We start from the raw sequence: 17,464 nt of genomic DNA, 5'->3' as shown, positions 1-17,464 counted from the left end.
TTTAAACCGTATGTTTTTCACCCCAAAGTGATCCCGGGCAGGGTGGCTGTGCAGTGGTGGCTGTCCCAGTGCCCATGTCCCTGCTGCACTGGAAAATGTGAGCTGAGGCTTTGGGGGGAGGGCTGGGACTGGGTCCCCCACCCCTTCCTGCCCCCCCGGCAGCCTCACGGGGGCCTAATATTTGTGCGTGTGTGTTTTAACGCGGCATATGGTCTTCATTACACGCAGACTTCTCACTTCCATAATTATACCATGATGGGAGTTCCTGTCAAAGCCATAAAGCAAATTCTCTTCCCCCGCCCCGTCCCTCCGCCCCCACCAGCCCTCCCCATAAAACTCGCAGGGGTCCCGGTTTGCAAGGAGAAAGAAAAACCCCGCGCTCGCACTGTTAACCCTTTGCAGAGTCGGAGGAAAGTGCGGCTTTCCCCGGCTGCGAGGAGGGGACGGAGGGGGTCGTCCACATTTTGGCCACAGCACGAAGAGCGTGGCGAGGTGGCGATGCCCAAATTGTGCCATGGGGAGAGGAGAGGCAAGCTGCAGCTTGACCCAGTGCCCTCCTGGCCGGCTTTCCGAGGCGTGCAGGCCCCTCTGGGGAGCACACGGCAGCTGTTTCACAGCGCGCAGCCACGCTGCCCTGCAGTGTAGGGCAGGAAATGAAGGCGGCTGTATCTGCGGGGGGATTCGAGGCAGCAGATGGCAATTACCTGCGCCGGAGTTTGGCCAGAGCCCCGCTCCGCTCCTCCCAGAGCTGCCTTGGGGCTGGAGGCTGATGGTCGGTGTGCAGGTGCTGGGGGCTGTGCCCCAGCCTTGGCCGGGGTGATTGGTGGCAGGAGGAGATGGAGAGTTTGTGCACGGGTGGGAAAGTCAGCTTTTCTTTACTCTTTTTATTTTTATTTATTATTATTATATTTTTTTTAGGGGTGCCGAGTTAGGAGGGATTGAGGTGCTGCCAGTTTAGGTGCCCTCTTGATTTGATGGGTCAGAAAACAGGCTTGGGTTTCTCCTCTGTGCAGCAGAAATCGTGCATATTGGAGGTGGCAACTTCACCTGACAGTGTCTTGATGCATGAGATAGGAAGCGACCCATCGCCCAGTGCTGCTCTGCCTTTTGGGGGACACTGAGGATGTCCCCTGGATGGACTACATGGGGTTTGGCCAAGCACCACACAGGTTATCCTGCTCCTCTCAGCGCTCGCCACGCTGGGAAAAATCTGGTTTCCCACTAGGTGGTAGAGAAGAGCTTGGCTGAAAACCCTCAGCTTCCCACAGCCGAGCACGAAGAAGGGGAGCTCGCGTGAAAGTAAACCCGGCTGTTTTACCCCAAACTCCACCCGGGGCACTGTGCAGCGGGGCATGAGTGCTGGCACCGGGGTCCTGCTTGCCACCGGCCCCGCTGCAACAGGCACACCGGTTTTGTCACCTGCAGGTGTTTTATGACCCTTTAACGATAAGTCTTTGGAAATATGGCATGGGAGGGTAGAAAAGGTTAATGCTGATTGTGAGAAGGCTTAGCATCTTCACAGCTCTTCAAGAAGGTGGTGAACTTTCTCCCACGTCTGTGCTGCCTGCTGATGGCACTTCATCCCCTGTAATTTGTTCTCTGCTGTTAACGCCTTGTGTCTCCCCTCCCGCATGTCCAGCTCATTTCCATAGGCAGCTCTTCCAGTCAGCCCTTTCAACCCAAGGCAGGACACATACCCAGCATGAACAGAGAAAGCAGCGGGTTGGCAGCAGGAGCCCTGCCACCCCAAGGAGGTGACATTTCCCACCGAGACCTCGAGGGCTCCCGGTGACAGCGCAGGGCTGGGGTTCGCAGCCGCCCAGGTGACCGCTGTGCCTGGGCTGCACCCCAGGGTGCAGAGAAGCAGCACAAACCTGAAGCGGTCCCACCTAACATGGTTTGTATGATCACGGCATCACAGCAGCCTGTAACTCCAAACCATCCCGCAGCCCAAGGGCAGGATCAAATCCGCCCCTCCCCTGCCTGACACGTGTTTATTTGTCTAACCGGTTCTCAGAGATCTCAAATGGGGGGAATTCTGCCGCTTCCCCACAATCTGCATTATCCTTATCATTAGGCAGATTTTCTTGTTGTCTAACCTGAATCTTTTTTTTTTTTTTTTCCTGCACTTGGAGCCTTTGCCTGCTTGTGCAATTCACCCTGGGCAGAGAAAAACGTGGTTGTCCTTTTCACTGCAGTTTATTGGTGGTCTGAAGCCTACTACCTCACCTCCACTCATAAGTCTGTATTTTCAGATCAGTCCTGTGTTCTGATCCCTCAGACTCATCCTCCACGTGCCCTGTGCCATCATCCCTGAAGTGCAGGCTCGGCAGGGATGGGCAAAGCAGGAGATGCCACCATGGGTCAGTGCTGAGGACCCTTGACTCCCACCAGAACAAAGAGCTGGAGCTTTCACCCTGTGCTTGCCAGGCTCCTTATTGGGGTTGCAGAGCCAGACCCAGAGAGATGCCCGAGCAGGGAGCAAGGCCCCCAGCCCGTGCCCTCCCCACCTCTGCTGTATCACATTTCGCTGTAGGAATTTTTGGCGCTCTCTGAAATGATGGTTCAAAGGAAGAAGGGTGACAGGTGCTGCGGACTGGGGCTGTATCAGGAGCCCATCACTCAAATCTCATTCCCGGACTTATTTTTGCTCACCACCAGAATTCAGAGGAGGGTGGAAGCTCTGGCTCTGTTTCTTTGAATGACCTGGAGTTAATTCAAAGCCCGAATGGATGGGTGGCACATGATGGCACAAAGCCCGGGACTCTCTGAAGTTTCCCTGGGCGAATTGGGAGAACAGGAGCTGTGCAGCTGAGCAGTCGGGGCTGGCCTTGTCCTGGAGACTGCGTGATCCCAGCTCCATGCTGGGATCCCTGTTTTTCCTATGCAGTGAATTTCATATGCATGATATCTGGGTTGGGATGGGGTGTGATGTCTAACCCAGCTGCGAGGATGTGCCAGTGATATGTTCGAAAATGAAGGTGTCTGCAGTTACTTGAGTGGTTTCTAAGACATGGAGATTCAGAGGCAATGCGTCCTACTCTTAGATGTCCAGAACGGGTGCTTGAGTACAAACAGCTTAATTTTCTTCTGAGAGGCTCATGGTAATGGTAGACATTTCAAAACAGACCGCAGGAAGTAGTGAATCTTAAATGTACGTTTTATATATATTTATATTTTATTTTATTTCTTCAGTTCAAGGAGGCCTGAATACATGGTATTAACCTCCGCAGAGAGAAAGGTCCGCCCTCCGGAGTAGGAAACTCATGGATCCAGAAGAAAAATGAGTGCTGTGGTGTGTGACTGACTGCAGGCCGAGCTGAAGGTTTGTTCAGCTCCCAGCTGGCCCCACACTTCCCAGCAGCGGCTGTCTCATGTGAAAAGGGAAGGCCCTGGGAGTCCCACTGCCTTGTGCTAAAATACGATCCCACAGCCCCCATGTGGCGTGACTCCAGCCAGCACACGCTGTGCCAAAACACGCTGTTAGAGCGAGAGCTCCTCCAGGAGAGGCAGAGCTACAAGCCTTCGTGTTTGAAGGATGACAAAGTGGAAGGCAGGAAGTCTGTGGAGCAGGGTTATATTGAAGGGAAGTCTCTTACCCAGGCCCTGCAGGAGCTTTGGGCCAAGAGGTGCCCCCCAGGAGTTGCCCTGATGCTGTGGCACAGCCCAGTGAGGGTAGTGCAGGCAGTGGGGGGAAGGCTTTGGCACCTGGTGGTCAAACCCCGTCAGGCTGCACGGCTCCAGGCTCTGTGTTTGTGCCAAAGAGCTGGGGAGCATCCATCCTGTGGCCTCTGCCCACGAGGAGATCATGGCTTATTTGGCAGTAAAGGCGCTCGAGGGGATTCAGGAGGTTTCACTCCTTCGTGACCTCTGTTTTCACAACAGTTTCCAAACCTCCCACTCCCAAGAGCTTTCCCGTGTGCCCACACACTGCACGCCCCTCGGCACAGCGAGGGATGCTTTTACTCTGCTCTGGTTTTAGCCTCCAAATCTCTCTCGGACAGAAACAATATGGAATGAACAAAACTTGTGCTTTTCTTGGTGGCTTCTTGTTTTTCTCAGCTTCTTCTCAGAGCAGTGTTGACCTTCCAACTTGCTTTTCTTTTGCATCATCCATAAGCACTTTGTTCTTTAATGTATTAATCTTCACTACAGCCCGGCAATGCCAGGACATGCTGGTCCTTCTCTCCCCCTCCTGCTTTTGTGGGTAGGGAGCTGAGGCACAGCTCAACTAAACAAATTACCCATGGGCAGCAGCAAACCCATGGCAAAGCAGGACAGAGCTCCTAGGTGTCCCGCAGCTTCCAAAGTGCTTTTTTGGGTACCTCTTTAGAAGACCCAGAGGCTGACCATGGGTGGGTGTGAGCTCTGAAGGAAGGTGATGATGTGTTGGGTTTCTCAGCTGGTTTCTTTGCGCGTGTTACAGAGATGGATTAGACATAGAGTCAACGAGGGTGAGTGGTTTGGGTTGGCTTGAGGGTTTTGGGGGGAGACTGCTGCTTTATGACCTTGAAGGAGTGCCCCAAACCCTGCCACTTTGCTCTGACACAGTGGAGCTTTTCTTTTCCATGTATTTCTTTTTAAAAAGTAAGGAGTTTTCCATACAGTTGTGACATCAAGTGTCCACGTTGGAGGGAAGGGAGTGAGATGGGATTTTACATCATCGTGAGTGCTACTGGACCCCCCAAAAGGCTGAGAGCTTGGAAAGCATCCGCACGGTCGGTCACTTCCCTGAACTATCTGTGCTTCATGAGCCTCCAGCTCATGAATCTTGGAAGGAAAGACCTTCTCATGAGATTTGTGGTGTGTCCAGTCCCAGCCAGAAATACCACAAAAAAAGCCTCTCTTGGGGAGATCCCAGCTCTAACCAGGAAATGCAGAGTGATGTGAGAGCAAGAAAAATCCAGATGTGGTCACTATCTGCTTCATTTTTCTCTGGGAAACCAAGTTCTCCTTTGTGAAGTGTAGTTTCGTCGAGCATCATTCTCAAGCATATCTACCCTTCGTGTTTGCCAGCTGTAATTAAGTCAGCCCCACATATCAAAGCCGTGCGTGTGTCTGTGTGCCTGCATGTCTGTGCATACAGACAAAGTTGCCAGCAGATCACTTTCAGTTATTTTTCTGCTAACAGATGAGGAGCTGAACGGAGCTGCTCACTCCCACATTCAGAGAGAGCGCTGGCCCAGACAGCTGCCTTGGGAGAGCCATTGGCTTTTCTCCTGGTGGGCAAGCGTTGCGTTTCTGAATTACTTTAGCAAGCAGAAGTGCTTAAACATTTGAGTTTTGCAAATTGAAGCAACACCCCCACAACCAAGCCATGCGGTGCCTTTGCTGTCTGTCACAGTTCAGGAGTTTTCTTTGCAGTGTGACCTTGCTCAGCGTGCCAGGTCAGCCTGGGAAACACCCAGCCTGGCTTAGTGCTGAGGAAAAAAGTCTCTCTGTCCTTTACGAGGGGCAAATCGGTGCGAGCAACAGCTGCACAGAGGGCAGGAGATGTCTGCTAGATTTTGGAAGGGCTGGTGGTGGACTAATGCCCTTGAGGGGTATTGTCAGGGAAGGAAGACTGAGTTTGCCAGGTGGAAGGCAGAGGATGGGGTTGGGAGGTGCTTTGAGATCTCGAGTGATGGGACTCTTGCTCCAGCTCTGCTCTTGTCTCCTGGGCTGTGAGATGGCTGTGACATTCGGGCTCTTATGCCACCAGGGAGGAGGAGGAGGACATCACATGGCTGTCCGCAAGCAGCCAGGTGCCTGAGTTGCTGTGCATGGTGTGCACAAGGCTTGCAAGGATTTTGATGTAGGTGCTCCAAGGAGAACCCCCCAGCAAACTCCTGACCTGCAGCCTCTTGGCAGGTCTCCCAGTGAGCACTGGAGATACTGGGACAGGCCCTGCAAAAGCAAACGGGACTATGTGACGATGACAACAGCCTTGGTTATCAGGCGTTACTGGGATTTGTAGTAGCTCCAAGGGAAGGTTCGTGGGCTGAGGGTCAGGGATGCTCGGAGCACTGAGGGATGGAGGTGCGCATGTATGTACGGGTGCTCCATGAAAAGGGGCAGCTGTAGGACACCATCTACTATTTTCCATTGTCAAATCTGTATTAAACCTCCAGAAATCATTATTCTCACCCCCAAACTTGCTATTTGTTACGCTTTGGTATGGGGTAGGTACCCTCTGTTCTTTTTTTGGCAGTTCACACTTCCAGTTAAATTAATAATAAAAGGAACAAGTGAGCCAAACTGCTGGCCGCAACTCCCCCTGCCCCTCACACACCTTTTAGACTGCGTCCACTTGGCCCCAGACCAAAAGTGTTATTCCCCAGCAGAAACTCTCCAACATTTATTCATCACATACGGAGCCGACAAGTGCCTCCAATTCTCTAGTTACCGATGCACTAACGAACATCTGCTAGTGTTTCTTGCAAGTTCAAGGACTTGGGCAGGCGGTAGACTGGGGACTGAATTTCTCTGTGTGCCTGAATAAGGTAAAAAATGGATTTTACATGACGGCAGAGTCTCAGTCAAGGGTTCCTAACATTTCTCGCATAATGATTTCCAAACCCTTTGGTTTACAGCTCCTTCCAGCAAGCGGGGCATTGAGTGAAGAAGTGATGTATCTTGGACTGTCTCAAGAGCAAGAGATGGACATCATTTTCCACTTGTAAGTTAACCTGTTCCAGGTAGGCAGCCTTTGCTGGTGCTGGTGCTGGTCCTGAAGAGCTTGAAAGCTTTTGGTTGTCGTGCAAGATCTTCTTCTTCTTGCTTCTCTGCTTCTTGCTGGTGAAGATGCAAAAATTGTCCAGCAGTGACCATACATTCCCCTTAAGCTGTGAGGTCTCTGTTTAGAGACTTGTTAAAGGAACACTCCTGCTGTTTGCAGTTTTTATCATGGTGCTGCCTTTTTGATGCTCTCCAGCATCAGAAACCTCTTTCCCCACTCTTGCAGACCCATCTTAGCCTCGCTGCCATCAGGCATCTCCCCCATCAGCCCAGGGCCTTCACCTGGGTGCTCGCTCTGTTTTTCTCCCTGCATGCATCTGGGTGAGGGGACGTCTTGTTCCTGGCCAAGCAGGGAGCTGTTTCTAATTTTCCTGTGGCAGGTTGAAATAATAATAATAATAATAATAATAATAATAATAATAATAATAATAATAATAATAATAATAATAATAATAATAATAATAATAATAATAATAATAATAATAATAAGCAACAACAGCAACAACAACAAGCTGACTGGGATGGCAGGAAACAAGTTATTTTAGAAATTAGGAGTATTTGCACTTCTTGGCCCTCCTCCTGGGAGGTCTGTAGCATCCCTCACCTTGCCCAGCATTGCAGAGGGATGAAGGCTGCTGCCCTGGTACCCCAAGAAAACAAACCAGGCATTTTCTCTGAAAATACCACACTGGCACACTCTAGGCAGTACTTGGAGGATGCTGACGTCTTGCTGGCAGTACTGGATGATGGGACCCTGCGTGTCCCTTTGATGGATGTGACAGAAACAGCTATTGCCATTCTTACTCAGTTCTCAGGCACTTCTGCCATCCACATGTGGGCACGGGCAGTTCTGGGTGATCAGGAGTTTGTGCCGCATCTTTAAACACTGCTGTCTGGGGAAAAAAGGCTCCAGCTGCCAGTGAGGTTAATTTTCTCTCTGATGATAGTTCAACCTGGAGGGTATAGAGTATCAAGGGAGCTGCAAAATTTGAGTATGATGTAATTTAGAGGTTTCTGTCCTCTTTGTGAGGTGTTCCTATGAACATAACCCCCTTTTAACAGACAGTGGAGTATTTAGAAAATCTCAGAGCTCAAAGTAGGAAATAGTGGGGAACCTGCCGCTTCTGTTGGTTTCACACCAGACAGGCCCCAGGTCTGCAACCAGAGCCATGCTGCAAGCACTGCAGAGGGTAAAAACTTCTACCAGCAATGCTGGGAACAGACAGACCCAGCAGCAATAAGGCTTATTTCATAAAGGAATTTATGCTAGGGATGCTCTTCAACAAAGTGAGCCAATTCTCCGTATTAACTCTATTTACTTACCTTATGCTGCTTGCAAAATCATTATTCTCCCTATGCTGGGACTTTGAGGAGTGCCATCACCCTGCCAGCATCAGCAGGGCAGGCGCTGGAGCTGTTGGAAACCATCAGCAGGGCCGTGATCAGAGCTCCCACTGCTGGCCTGGGCCATGGCCATGGGCTCCCAGTCCCTGTGGGGTCCTGCCCTGCAGCACCACACACACGCACATGTGCCGATGAACACTCAGTCTTAGAAAGGCTGAAAATTCCCTGCTTAGTGTCTGCTGTCAGAAAGTGCTGCTCTGCCTGAATCAAACTGTCCCACGGGAGCACGTCGGTTCGGACAGACTGAAGTTTAGGGCACCAAAAATTGAGAATAACTCATTTCAGTAAACTCTCAGCAGTCAGCAGGCAGCTGTCAGACTGGGGCACTGCAAGTGTTCAGTCTGAAATGACTTCTCTTTGGCACCACTGTGCATTAATGTATGCCGCAGCATAAATTCTTGTATGAAAAATACAAAATGAGTTATGAAACAGAATAATGCTATACAAATCTGAACTGGAATAGAAACAAGCAGTACTCTAAATATGAAATTTATACTAAATATAAACATAATGGAATAGAAAACCTCTAAAGGAAATAATCCCAAAATGCAAACAAATGTTCCAATTGACCTGAAACAAAGTGTTTTCAGATTGCTGTGTTGTGAGGGATGGATCATGAGCTCCATTTTCTTTTTTCTCTTCAGTTTTTATATGTAAGTCAGAATTGTGACTTAAAAACTCTGTCTCTTTCCCATGACAGCTATCCATTCTGAGAGCTGAACAAGTGTTTTCTTTCCACTACCGACAGAAGGCAGGTGAAGTTAGCCTCTTGCTATTTTGAATGCTTCAAGGGGGCTCTGGTGGTGGCTGTCCTTTTGCTTGTCCTTGTGGGTGTTGGTGGAGCCGACCTGTACTGCAGGCAGGAGCAACAAACCCACGGTAACATCCCTTGGTATGAGGGCTTGGGCACTATGTCTGCACAGAAGAGGTGCAAGTGGCCGCTGAGCTTTGGCTCTGTAACTCTTTACGAGGTTCATGAGACAGAGATGCTTTACTGTTGGCCTGAGCAGAGGAAATGTTACCGTGCTGTGAGTGAGGAGAAGCATGCCTGGCCAAAAACTGCCTCCAGCAGTGACTCCCTGGCATGCCCACAGGTCAAGGGCAGGGTGTCTGCTTGAAGGTGGATGCTTCCTAACACGCAGGCGTCGGTAACCTAAAGCAGGTTTATGACAGAGCCAAGATCAGGCATTAATGCAATAGACTGGTAATTCAATCACTTTATAGAAGTTGATCTGTCCTTTTTATTACAATTATTGTCAGCCCGGGTGTTTCGTTCCATCACTGAAAATAAACATCATTTATCATACTTGTAAAGATTAGCCCCTGACAGCTCCAGCTCTGCTTTGCATAAATGTGTATTAATGTCGGCTCTGTCTGAAGTGGAGAGAGAAGTCTATATTTCACAAGAATGATTAGACAGTGTCACCACTGCTTTAAGTAATGTCTTATCATGACGGATAATCAAACTGTGTAAAAAAAAAAAAAAGGCAATTTCTTGCATATGCATTTTTTTTTGCGTTACTGGTCTCAGAACCAGCAGTAGTTTTGCAGCTGCAGTACTGAAGTTTGTGGTGCCGGGACTGGTGAAGCTCAGCACCAAGGCTGGGGCTGCCACCTCCCTCCAAGGCTGCCCGAGCATTCCTGTCGGGAGACCCTGCAGCCTACAGCTCGGCCAGACTCGTAGCTGTTGGAGCAGGATTTTTTCCATGCCTTGGGCTGAGTTTGATTTGGAAAGTTACAGCTAAAATGATGCCGTCATTTCTGAGAGTGAGATTAAGGGAAAATGTGATGCCCAAGCTAAAATGTTCTGACAGACATTTTCCAGAGGAGCTCTAGGGTTTCTGGCCCTCGGGGCAAGACCCTACAGCTGGCATGTGCCTGCTCTGGGGTGAGGGATGAGCCTTGTGCTGCTCCCATCACTGTGCATTGCAGAGAGATGTATATATATACACACATACATATAAATGCATATTTATATACATCTCACAGGTACTGATGCCCATCATGTGAACCACAGTTCACTTTCCTGCCATGCTGAAGAAGAACAACTCTACGACTTCCATGCAAGAACATCAGAGCTGAAGAAAAGTCTTTTTCCTTAAATTTGTTATTGGATCTGATTCCACCAGTTTCAGAAGCAGAGAACACGAAACCAACCCCGTTTGTTTTCAGGTGCTGGTTTTGGTGAGCTGGCAAAGTTTAACAATGCTTGTGATTTCTGGGCAGCTCGTCTAGGTTTCACAAAAGCCCCAGGTTGTGGAGCAAAGGCGCTTGTGTTGGGGTATTGCTTTCATTGTTGATAGCTTGTAAAAGTTATTTCCAATTCTTATGCCTTCAGGGGAAAAAAAAACAACAACAAAAACAACACACCAACCAACAACTTGGAGGCACGGATCCTTAAAAGCAAATGTCAAATAAAACATTTGATTAATAATCTTATCATTTCTAACCCAGCCACCTTATTTTGGAAGGCTGGTGATTGAGATCACCATTAATTGAAGATGACGCCTTAAAATTAGCCCACTGCGGAGGTATCTCATTGAATCAGGTCCTAAAGGAGTGATAATACATCAAACATCGTATATGAAAACAAATAAACCTCTTCCCTGCATAACTAAGAGCTACTTCTGCTGTTGGAACTGAAGCATTAAAAGTGTTGGAGCTAGACTGAGTGCTTATATTGCTGGTTTCTCTTTTTTGCCTCCCAGCCCCGACTTTTTCTCATGCTGGCTGTGGTCACCACTGGTTTCTCATGCTGGTGCGGGGCTGGTGGCCATGCCCGAAGCCCTGCAATGCTGCCTCCCCTTAGCTGAGGAAGCCGAACCTGAAACTTTGCCATGGAATAAAACAGATGTTAACAAAAAAGCCACACATCCACCTCAAAGTAGCCCGGGTAGAAGAGCCAGGTGTCAGTGGTGGAGGGAAGGAGGGGGTGAGGACGGCACTGGGGCCACCAGCCATCCAAGAATGCTGGCTTTAGCCAGCGGCATTAGCAACTGGCACTTCTTGAAGTGCTAAAAGCTTTGGGCACAGATTACCATGCGCATATTTCAATTTCCCTTAAATCCAGGGAGATTTCCTCTTAGAGCACACTCTCTCCCTCGCTCTTTTTATTTTTTTCTTTTTTCTTTTTTCATTTTTTTTTTCTTCAGCTAGATTGTGCTTGATGGGGACTGTTAACTGAATGCAGCATATTATATATTACTTCAATAAATCACCGCCAGCCGAAGCATTCAATATCATGCGGAGCAGTAATCAGGGGAAGTCTTAATCACTCTTTAAATGGTTTGAATTTATGCCCTGCTTTCCACAGGCTCCCGTCGCTGCTGGGAAGGCACGGCGGTGGCCCCCCAGGCCCTGGTCCCAGTCTGGGTGCCTTGCTGGGTGAGGAGGTGCCACTCTGCAACCGCCTGAGCAGCTGCTCCTGCTGGGCTGAGCCCGCACAGATGTGCGGCAGGTCCCGACTTTGTTTCAACTGGGAAAAAAAAAAGCCTTTTAATACAGACTGCTCCTTTTCAAAGAAATCATCTGAAAAGAGCAAGGCCAGCTGCTGTAATCCTCACTTTACGCTGCTCCATCCGTTTGTGTTTGGTCCAGGAGATTAAAAACGCCTCCTGGATTTTTGCGCGCGAGTGGGAGAAGGGGAGAGGGAGGGCTGACTTCAAAGAAAACAACCAGCAAACTGCAAAGCACTAAGTCTAATTTTTAAACAAATAGATTTATGACCGATGGCCCGACCCGCCGAGATGCTCCTGAAGGCAAAGCCCTCCAGCCGCGGCACTGGTGGAGGCGCTCGGTGTCAGCCCACCGGCAGGGAGGGCGGCTGCCTTCCTCCCCGGCTCTGTCCCACGCCGGCCTTCACCTTCCCCTCGCAGCAACCGTAGGCAGATGTTCATGATGTCATCTCTCCTGGCAATGGGAGAAAAAGAGAGGAAAAAAAAGAATCATAGCAGGAAACAAAAGCCCTTTATTGGGGGTGGGGAATTTGACGATTTTGGGTGCCCTTGTGCCCATCAGCGTGGCACTGAGGCTCGCCAGGGCCATCGTAGGACAGGAGGTGAGGTTAATGGGCTCGTTAACCGCATCTGGTGGGAGAGCCCTTTGCAGGCTGTGCCGGCTTCTCAAGCTCCGAACCACTTGGCGGGCCCCTCCAGCTGGAGAGCACGAGCCTCCCCCCGCCTTCAAAGCGTTCCCACTGCCGGGCCGTAAATCACGGCTCTCACAGTGGAAACTGGAACGGGACCCGAGCTGAGCCGAGGCGCAGCAGCTGAGACCCTCGAACAATAGTCCTACACACAGGAAACTCGCCCATAGTAGTGATTTTGAGTTCCAAGGAGCTTTGGTTTCTGACTGTTGATTTTTTTTTTTTCTCCCCTCCCCAGCCCCATTTGGTTTTTCATTCAGTTCCATGTTGTTCGTGTCTCTTAATAGGGCATCTTTCATTATCATTATCCCTAATAGTGGTTTATTGTATTAGTTACAGTTAATTTAAATGTTACCGAAGCATTGAAAACAGATTGCAGATGTTTTGAAACAGATGTTATTTTAATGTTAAAACAAAATCATGAATATTTATAGGTCATTATTGCCTGGGTTGAATTAGACTCTTTAAATAGTAATGTATGGGCTTAACATCTTTTGAAGGAAATGCTCCAAAAAAAGGTGAATGGAAAAACACTGTCATATGAAGACGTGTAAATTATTTCTTCTGGCTTACTGACTTTTCCTTTATGAATGGTCAGAATTAATTATGGTTTTATTACTAAACCAGGTACTGTTCTTGCTCTGTAACTGCAGTTAACCCAGGAAAAAGTTTTCAGCTCAAAAACACCTTTCCAGCCGTCCGTTTCACAGAAAAGAGGCCCACCAGCTGCCTCCAAGCAGACCTAAAGCTGGAGCAATATTTTGAGGTGGAGTCATCAGTATTAAAGCAGAAATAAGGTGAAGATGATGCAAGCACACAACTCACTTGGTGTCAGTCTTTCCTATAGAAACACAAAGAGGGTTTGTTAATGCCACATGCAGGCTGCCTCTGTTCGAGTCATATTTCTTCCTTTATGGAGATGAAGTTAGTCTTCAAGGCATCAGCTCAAAATGGCCTTTCATTCATTACAAAGTTATTTAGTTACGGGTAGGTAACTCTAAATGACATTTCTACATCTCGCACTTTATTAGTTGATCCTAGCTGCTAAATGACATGGAGAGAGTGGCAGAGTATGGTGGGAGAGTTCAGTGTATTTTGGCTAACTTTGGATGGGGTCCAACCTTCTGGAGTTGGAATTTTGCCTCCAAGACGATGAGCTTGTGCACCTCCCTGTGGGAGAGCTGTGAAGTTGGAAAGTTAAAAAAAAAAAAAAGTTGGTGAAAAATTAAAACCAAGAAGAATGTAAGCACAGGGATATCTCCCTGCTCCCCAGAAGGGCATGCAAGCACTTCTGCCACCTTAGATGAGTCGTGTCCTATCTAGCTCAGTAGCACTGACTCTGGGGGTAGTGCTGGGGATGGAGAGGCTGGTGGCATGGGAACAGGATATCAGGCAGCCACACACCCTTCCTACTGCACTTTGCTTGTGTCTGCAGGGATGATGTGCAGCATTGAGTTTTTTTTTTTTTTTTTTTTTTTTTTTTTTTTTTTTGACTACAAATTTAGTAATTTGGAGGAAAGCCTGAGTCCTCCTGAAGCTGGCAGGACTCCTTGTCTATGGGCACAAAACCCCAGAGCAGATGGGCACACATTTCGGCTAAGCACAGCAGCAGTTGTTGAGCATTAGGGTCTGTAATCTCATCCAGGAGCATCCCAACAGCCGAGGATGTTCTTCTCCTTCGGCCAAGGGGCATGAGCATCGCCCCGTGCCGCTCAGGCTGCCTCCCACTGCACACAGCATCACACTGCTGCCACTGCACATCACAGTGTTGTGCCTCAAAAACTCAGGCCCTGCATTTTCCAGAAAAAAACAGCAGTAAGAAACATGACATTTCAGTTTCTATCTAGATATGAGGGTTACAGGAAAAGTGATAAACAGCTGCACACAATATTCTCCTCCTGACCTGAGGGCTGGGTTAGGGATGGCCAGGCTGCAGGGCTTGGCTGCAGCTGAAGTCCATGGAGTTCTGAGTGCATTCAGGGACCTGGCTGTAGAGTCCTTGCACCAAGGCTCACAGAAACACCAGAAGTCATATTATTTTCTATAAATTGGCCCAGAATGTTTTCTATTGCAATCTTAGCTCTTGATCTTAAAAGCCATACTGAGAAGTGACATACACCCAAGTGAAGACATGTTCCTTCAACAGCTGGAACTTGCCCTTCCACCACTTACTTGTCCCAAGGATCACGGAAAGCCGGGTACAGTACATTACATTCAGTAGGCTGCCAGAAAGAGAGTTCATTTAGTTTGATGACAGATTAATACTGATTCACAAATTAATTTTGTCTCTTTGTATATCAAGGGTGTCCGCAACTTATTTAATTTGTAATAAATATAATTATAGAAATGAATGAGCTATCAAGATTTTTAAAGTATGATCCATCAATGTTGGCATGACTTGTAATCCTGGTCATTATAAATAAAATGGGTCTTTTGCAATATGGAATGCAATTTTCCCTGTAGTTTGTCTCATTATTTTCTGACATGTGGGTTAATATTAAATTACAATGCCTTAATTTTCAAATCAGGGCTCAATTTGTAAATAAGAGGTTAATAAATAACCTTTCCAGCTGGAGGCCTTCATTAAAATAAACTTTTAAATGAGATATTTGCCTCTTGGTTGAAGCATTGATGGTACCAGCATTGTCTCATCCTTTATATTGCAAACAAAACAAAAAAGCTTGCATGACTGCCAGAAAATCCAGTCCAAAGAGTTATTGTACCTCCAGTGTTTTCATATGGTCTTTCAGATGTCCCACCTAACTGGATTATACCCTGACCGGCTCCATCTCCTGCTTCCTGACACGTGGAGTGCAGACAGAGCTGTCTTTGTTTTACATGACCTTGAGCACACTGTGAAGCCTGCAGGTGGCTGGAGCCTGCTGTCATGTACATTGCGGTACATTTTAGTGGTCTTTGAGTTGTCCATCCTACCTGGGCAATGCAGCTTATTGCTTCTGAGTCACTGGGCTCAGACCTACTCCTGCTTCTTAGTATACTTACTGCTGTGCTTTGTGTGATGCTTCTGATGGTTTCTCCCACCACCAGTGCTTTTCAGGAAAGACACTTTTCCCAAAACTGTCACATAGTTCTTCAGAGAAATTTCATGTTCTGAGCTGTAAAGCTGAATTTTCTCAGTTTGCACAGATGAAAAATTCTGGCTTCTCCGCTAAAGGCATCTCTGACTGGTGATGTTTGGGCCCCGAACCTAAACTGCATTGGTTTGGGCTTTTTCCATTGCTGACTGACCAGCTTGGACAAAAGCTATTTCCTCAGTAGCTAAAAGGAAAGCAACATTATGTGCAATTTTATCAAAAAGACAAAGCCAAACAAAAAGCAAATGACAAAACAAAACAAAAACAAACAACAAGAAAAAACACAATCCCAGGACACAGTAGAAAAACTCAAAAAATGCTAACACACTCTCGAACGCAGTAGCAGGTTGCTCTACAAGACATGTCTAAGTAAGGCAGCTGCACATATTGGCAAAGGCTGAGCGTGAGTTGTTTTTTTTCTCTAAAAAGTGGCATGCCCTGTCCAGGGGAAACATGCCTGAAGCCCAAGGAACATAGGGCAATTGTGATGAGAGAGGCCCTGTGGCTTGTCCTCCTCTCGCAATGCCAGAGCATCATCTCTCTGCTGCTTGTCTACAAAAGCATTCTGGCTTGTATACGCCTGGTAACATTTAGGTAAAGTGGAACATCGCCTCATCTCAGTCTCTACTAAACTTGTATTCTTGTCTATCTCCAGCAAAAATCCCCCTGAGGACAGGGTCTGTTCACACTCTTCCATGAGGTCAGTGAGATGTTTCTTGGGTGCCATTTCCACCTCTTGGCTAGTTTTGCCTGTTAGTGCCAGATCTCTGTGCTTTCTGTGGCTATGAAAAATGGCAGGCTCAAAATTCAGTGTCTTAACAGAAAACAAACCACCACTACCAAAAGAAACACACAGATCAAGCCTAACCGCAAGACTTTCTCTGGCTTAGTTGTATGGACTTGCAGTCACAAATGCTCCTAGCGTGGTCCTGTGGTTACTTACCTAGCAAGATAAATTATGCCGGGCTCCTCTTGTGCTATTCATGCTAGAAGATAATCTCCTTCAGTGTGGTACCCAATTGGGTTCATTCGAGAATTGTGTTTTTTAATCTGAGTGGTTTTCATGCAGCCTAGTAGAGAGCATTGATGCACTGGCTGTGAAGACCAAGTTTACAATTATAGCCCTCTGATGGTTCTGCAGTTATTTTCATTGAAGAAACAGCAGATTCCTTTCTAATAGTAGTAAAGAAGTTTGAATATCTTTAAATAAATAAACCTCCTGTCCATCTATGGATTTTACTCTGAGGGGAGAAAAGGCTCCCTTTGTTCACCATTTGCATTACCAAGTGAACCATTTCTGAGCACTGCTGAATCATTTGGGCCAGCACTTGGCCTGAGTTGTCTCATGTCAGCACTGAAATGAGGGCTAGGAAAGGTGTTTTACCTTAGCTAATCTAATCATAACAAAGTATAGTACTTAGTGTTTTAGTTGGAATAATTTTAAACAGAACTAAAAATGTGTTTTTTCCTTTTATAAGGAAGTATGTTACTAATCTAAAGGACTCTCATTCCCTGACTTTATTATGCACTTTTTTCTTTTGTGAGTTCTGCTTGGTCCCAATTTCTCACAAGTGGAAGAACTTCATAGGAAAAGCAGGGGTGGAAAACAGCTCCTCATGGGCCCCTTGAGACATGACTTTTTCTGGTACTGATTCACCTACAATGAAGCCAACCCATCTCTCTACTTTTTTTTTTTTTTAAAGTAAATGACAGCTAAAATGTTAATTAAAAGAATGTAGTGATAATATTTTAGCTGAAAATTCTTTTGATATCACTTCTACAAGACTACTTGGAAGTCACATCAGCCTCGTGTTTTTCTAAATCCAAGATTTAGATTTGGAAGGTTTTTAGGCTAAACTCATTAATGCACTGTTAGTATGTGTTGAATTTTTGAAAGGGTTTGTAAGTCAGATCAGATTTTAAATTTACCTTTTAATTTGTGCATTTACAGTCCATTTTTCTGGAAGTGTTCAGTGGCCACAAAGCTGGCTCTCATCTCTGAGAGAAGTCTTCTCAAATACTTGGGTCTCACTGGTGCTTTCAACACCTAGACCACTGCTGATCTGTTCAAAACGCTCCCACTTATTCCAGTTAGTGATGGAAA

At 47.3% G+C, this 17,464-nt stretch overlaps 1 long non-coding RNA gene across 3 annotated transcripts in view; it reads left to right on the top strand.

The window, feature by feature from the left end:
- Positions 1–14,711, top strand: part of LOC106016415 (uncharacterized) — a 41,718-nt gene extending 27,007 nt beyond the window's left edge. Inside the window, exons 3-6 of one of the 3 annotated variants that reach the window (XR_011810574.1) lie at positions 6,573–6,658; positions 8,822–8,876; positions 10,111–10,293; positions 11,839–14,711. This is a non-coding gene — a long non-coding RNA (uncharacterized lncRNA). Of the gene's footprint in view, positions 1–6,572; positions 6,659–8,821; positions 8,877–10,110; positions 10,789–11,838 lie in introns of those variants that run through there. The other 2 variants (XR_011810573.1, XR_001189132.5) reach the window with 2 other exon arrangements.
- The last annotated feature ends 2,753 nt before the right edge of the window (positions 14,712–17,464 follow it).

This window comes from Anas platyrhynchos, chromosome 7 (assembly GCF_047663525.1).
Source record: "Anas platyrhynchos isolate ZD024472 breed Pekin duck chromosome 7, IASCAAS_PekinDuck_T2T, whole genome shotgun sequence".
Classification (NCBI taxonomy): Eukaryota; Metazoa; Chordata; class Aves; order Anseriformes; family Anatidae; genus Anas; species Anas platyrhynchos.
The sequence above is the reverse complement of the archived record's forward strand: the minus strand, read 5'-3'. Positions and strand labels throughout refer to the sequence as shown.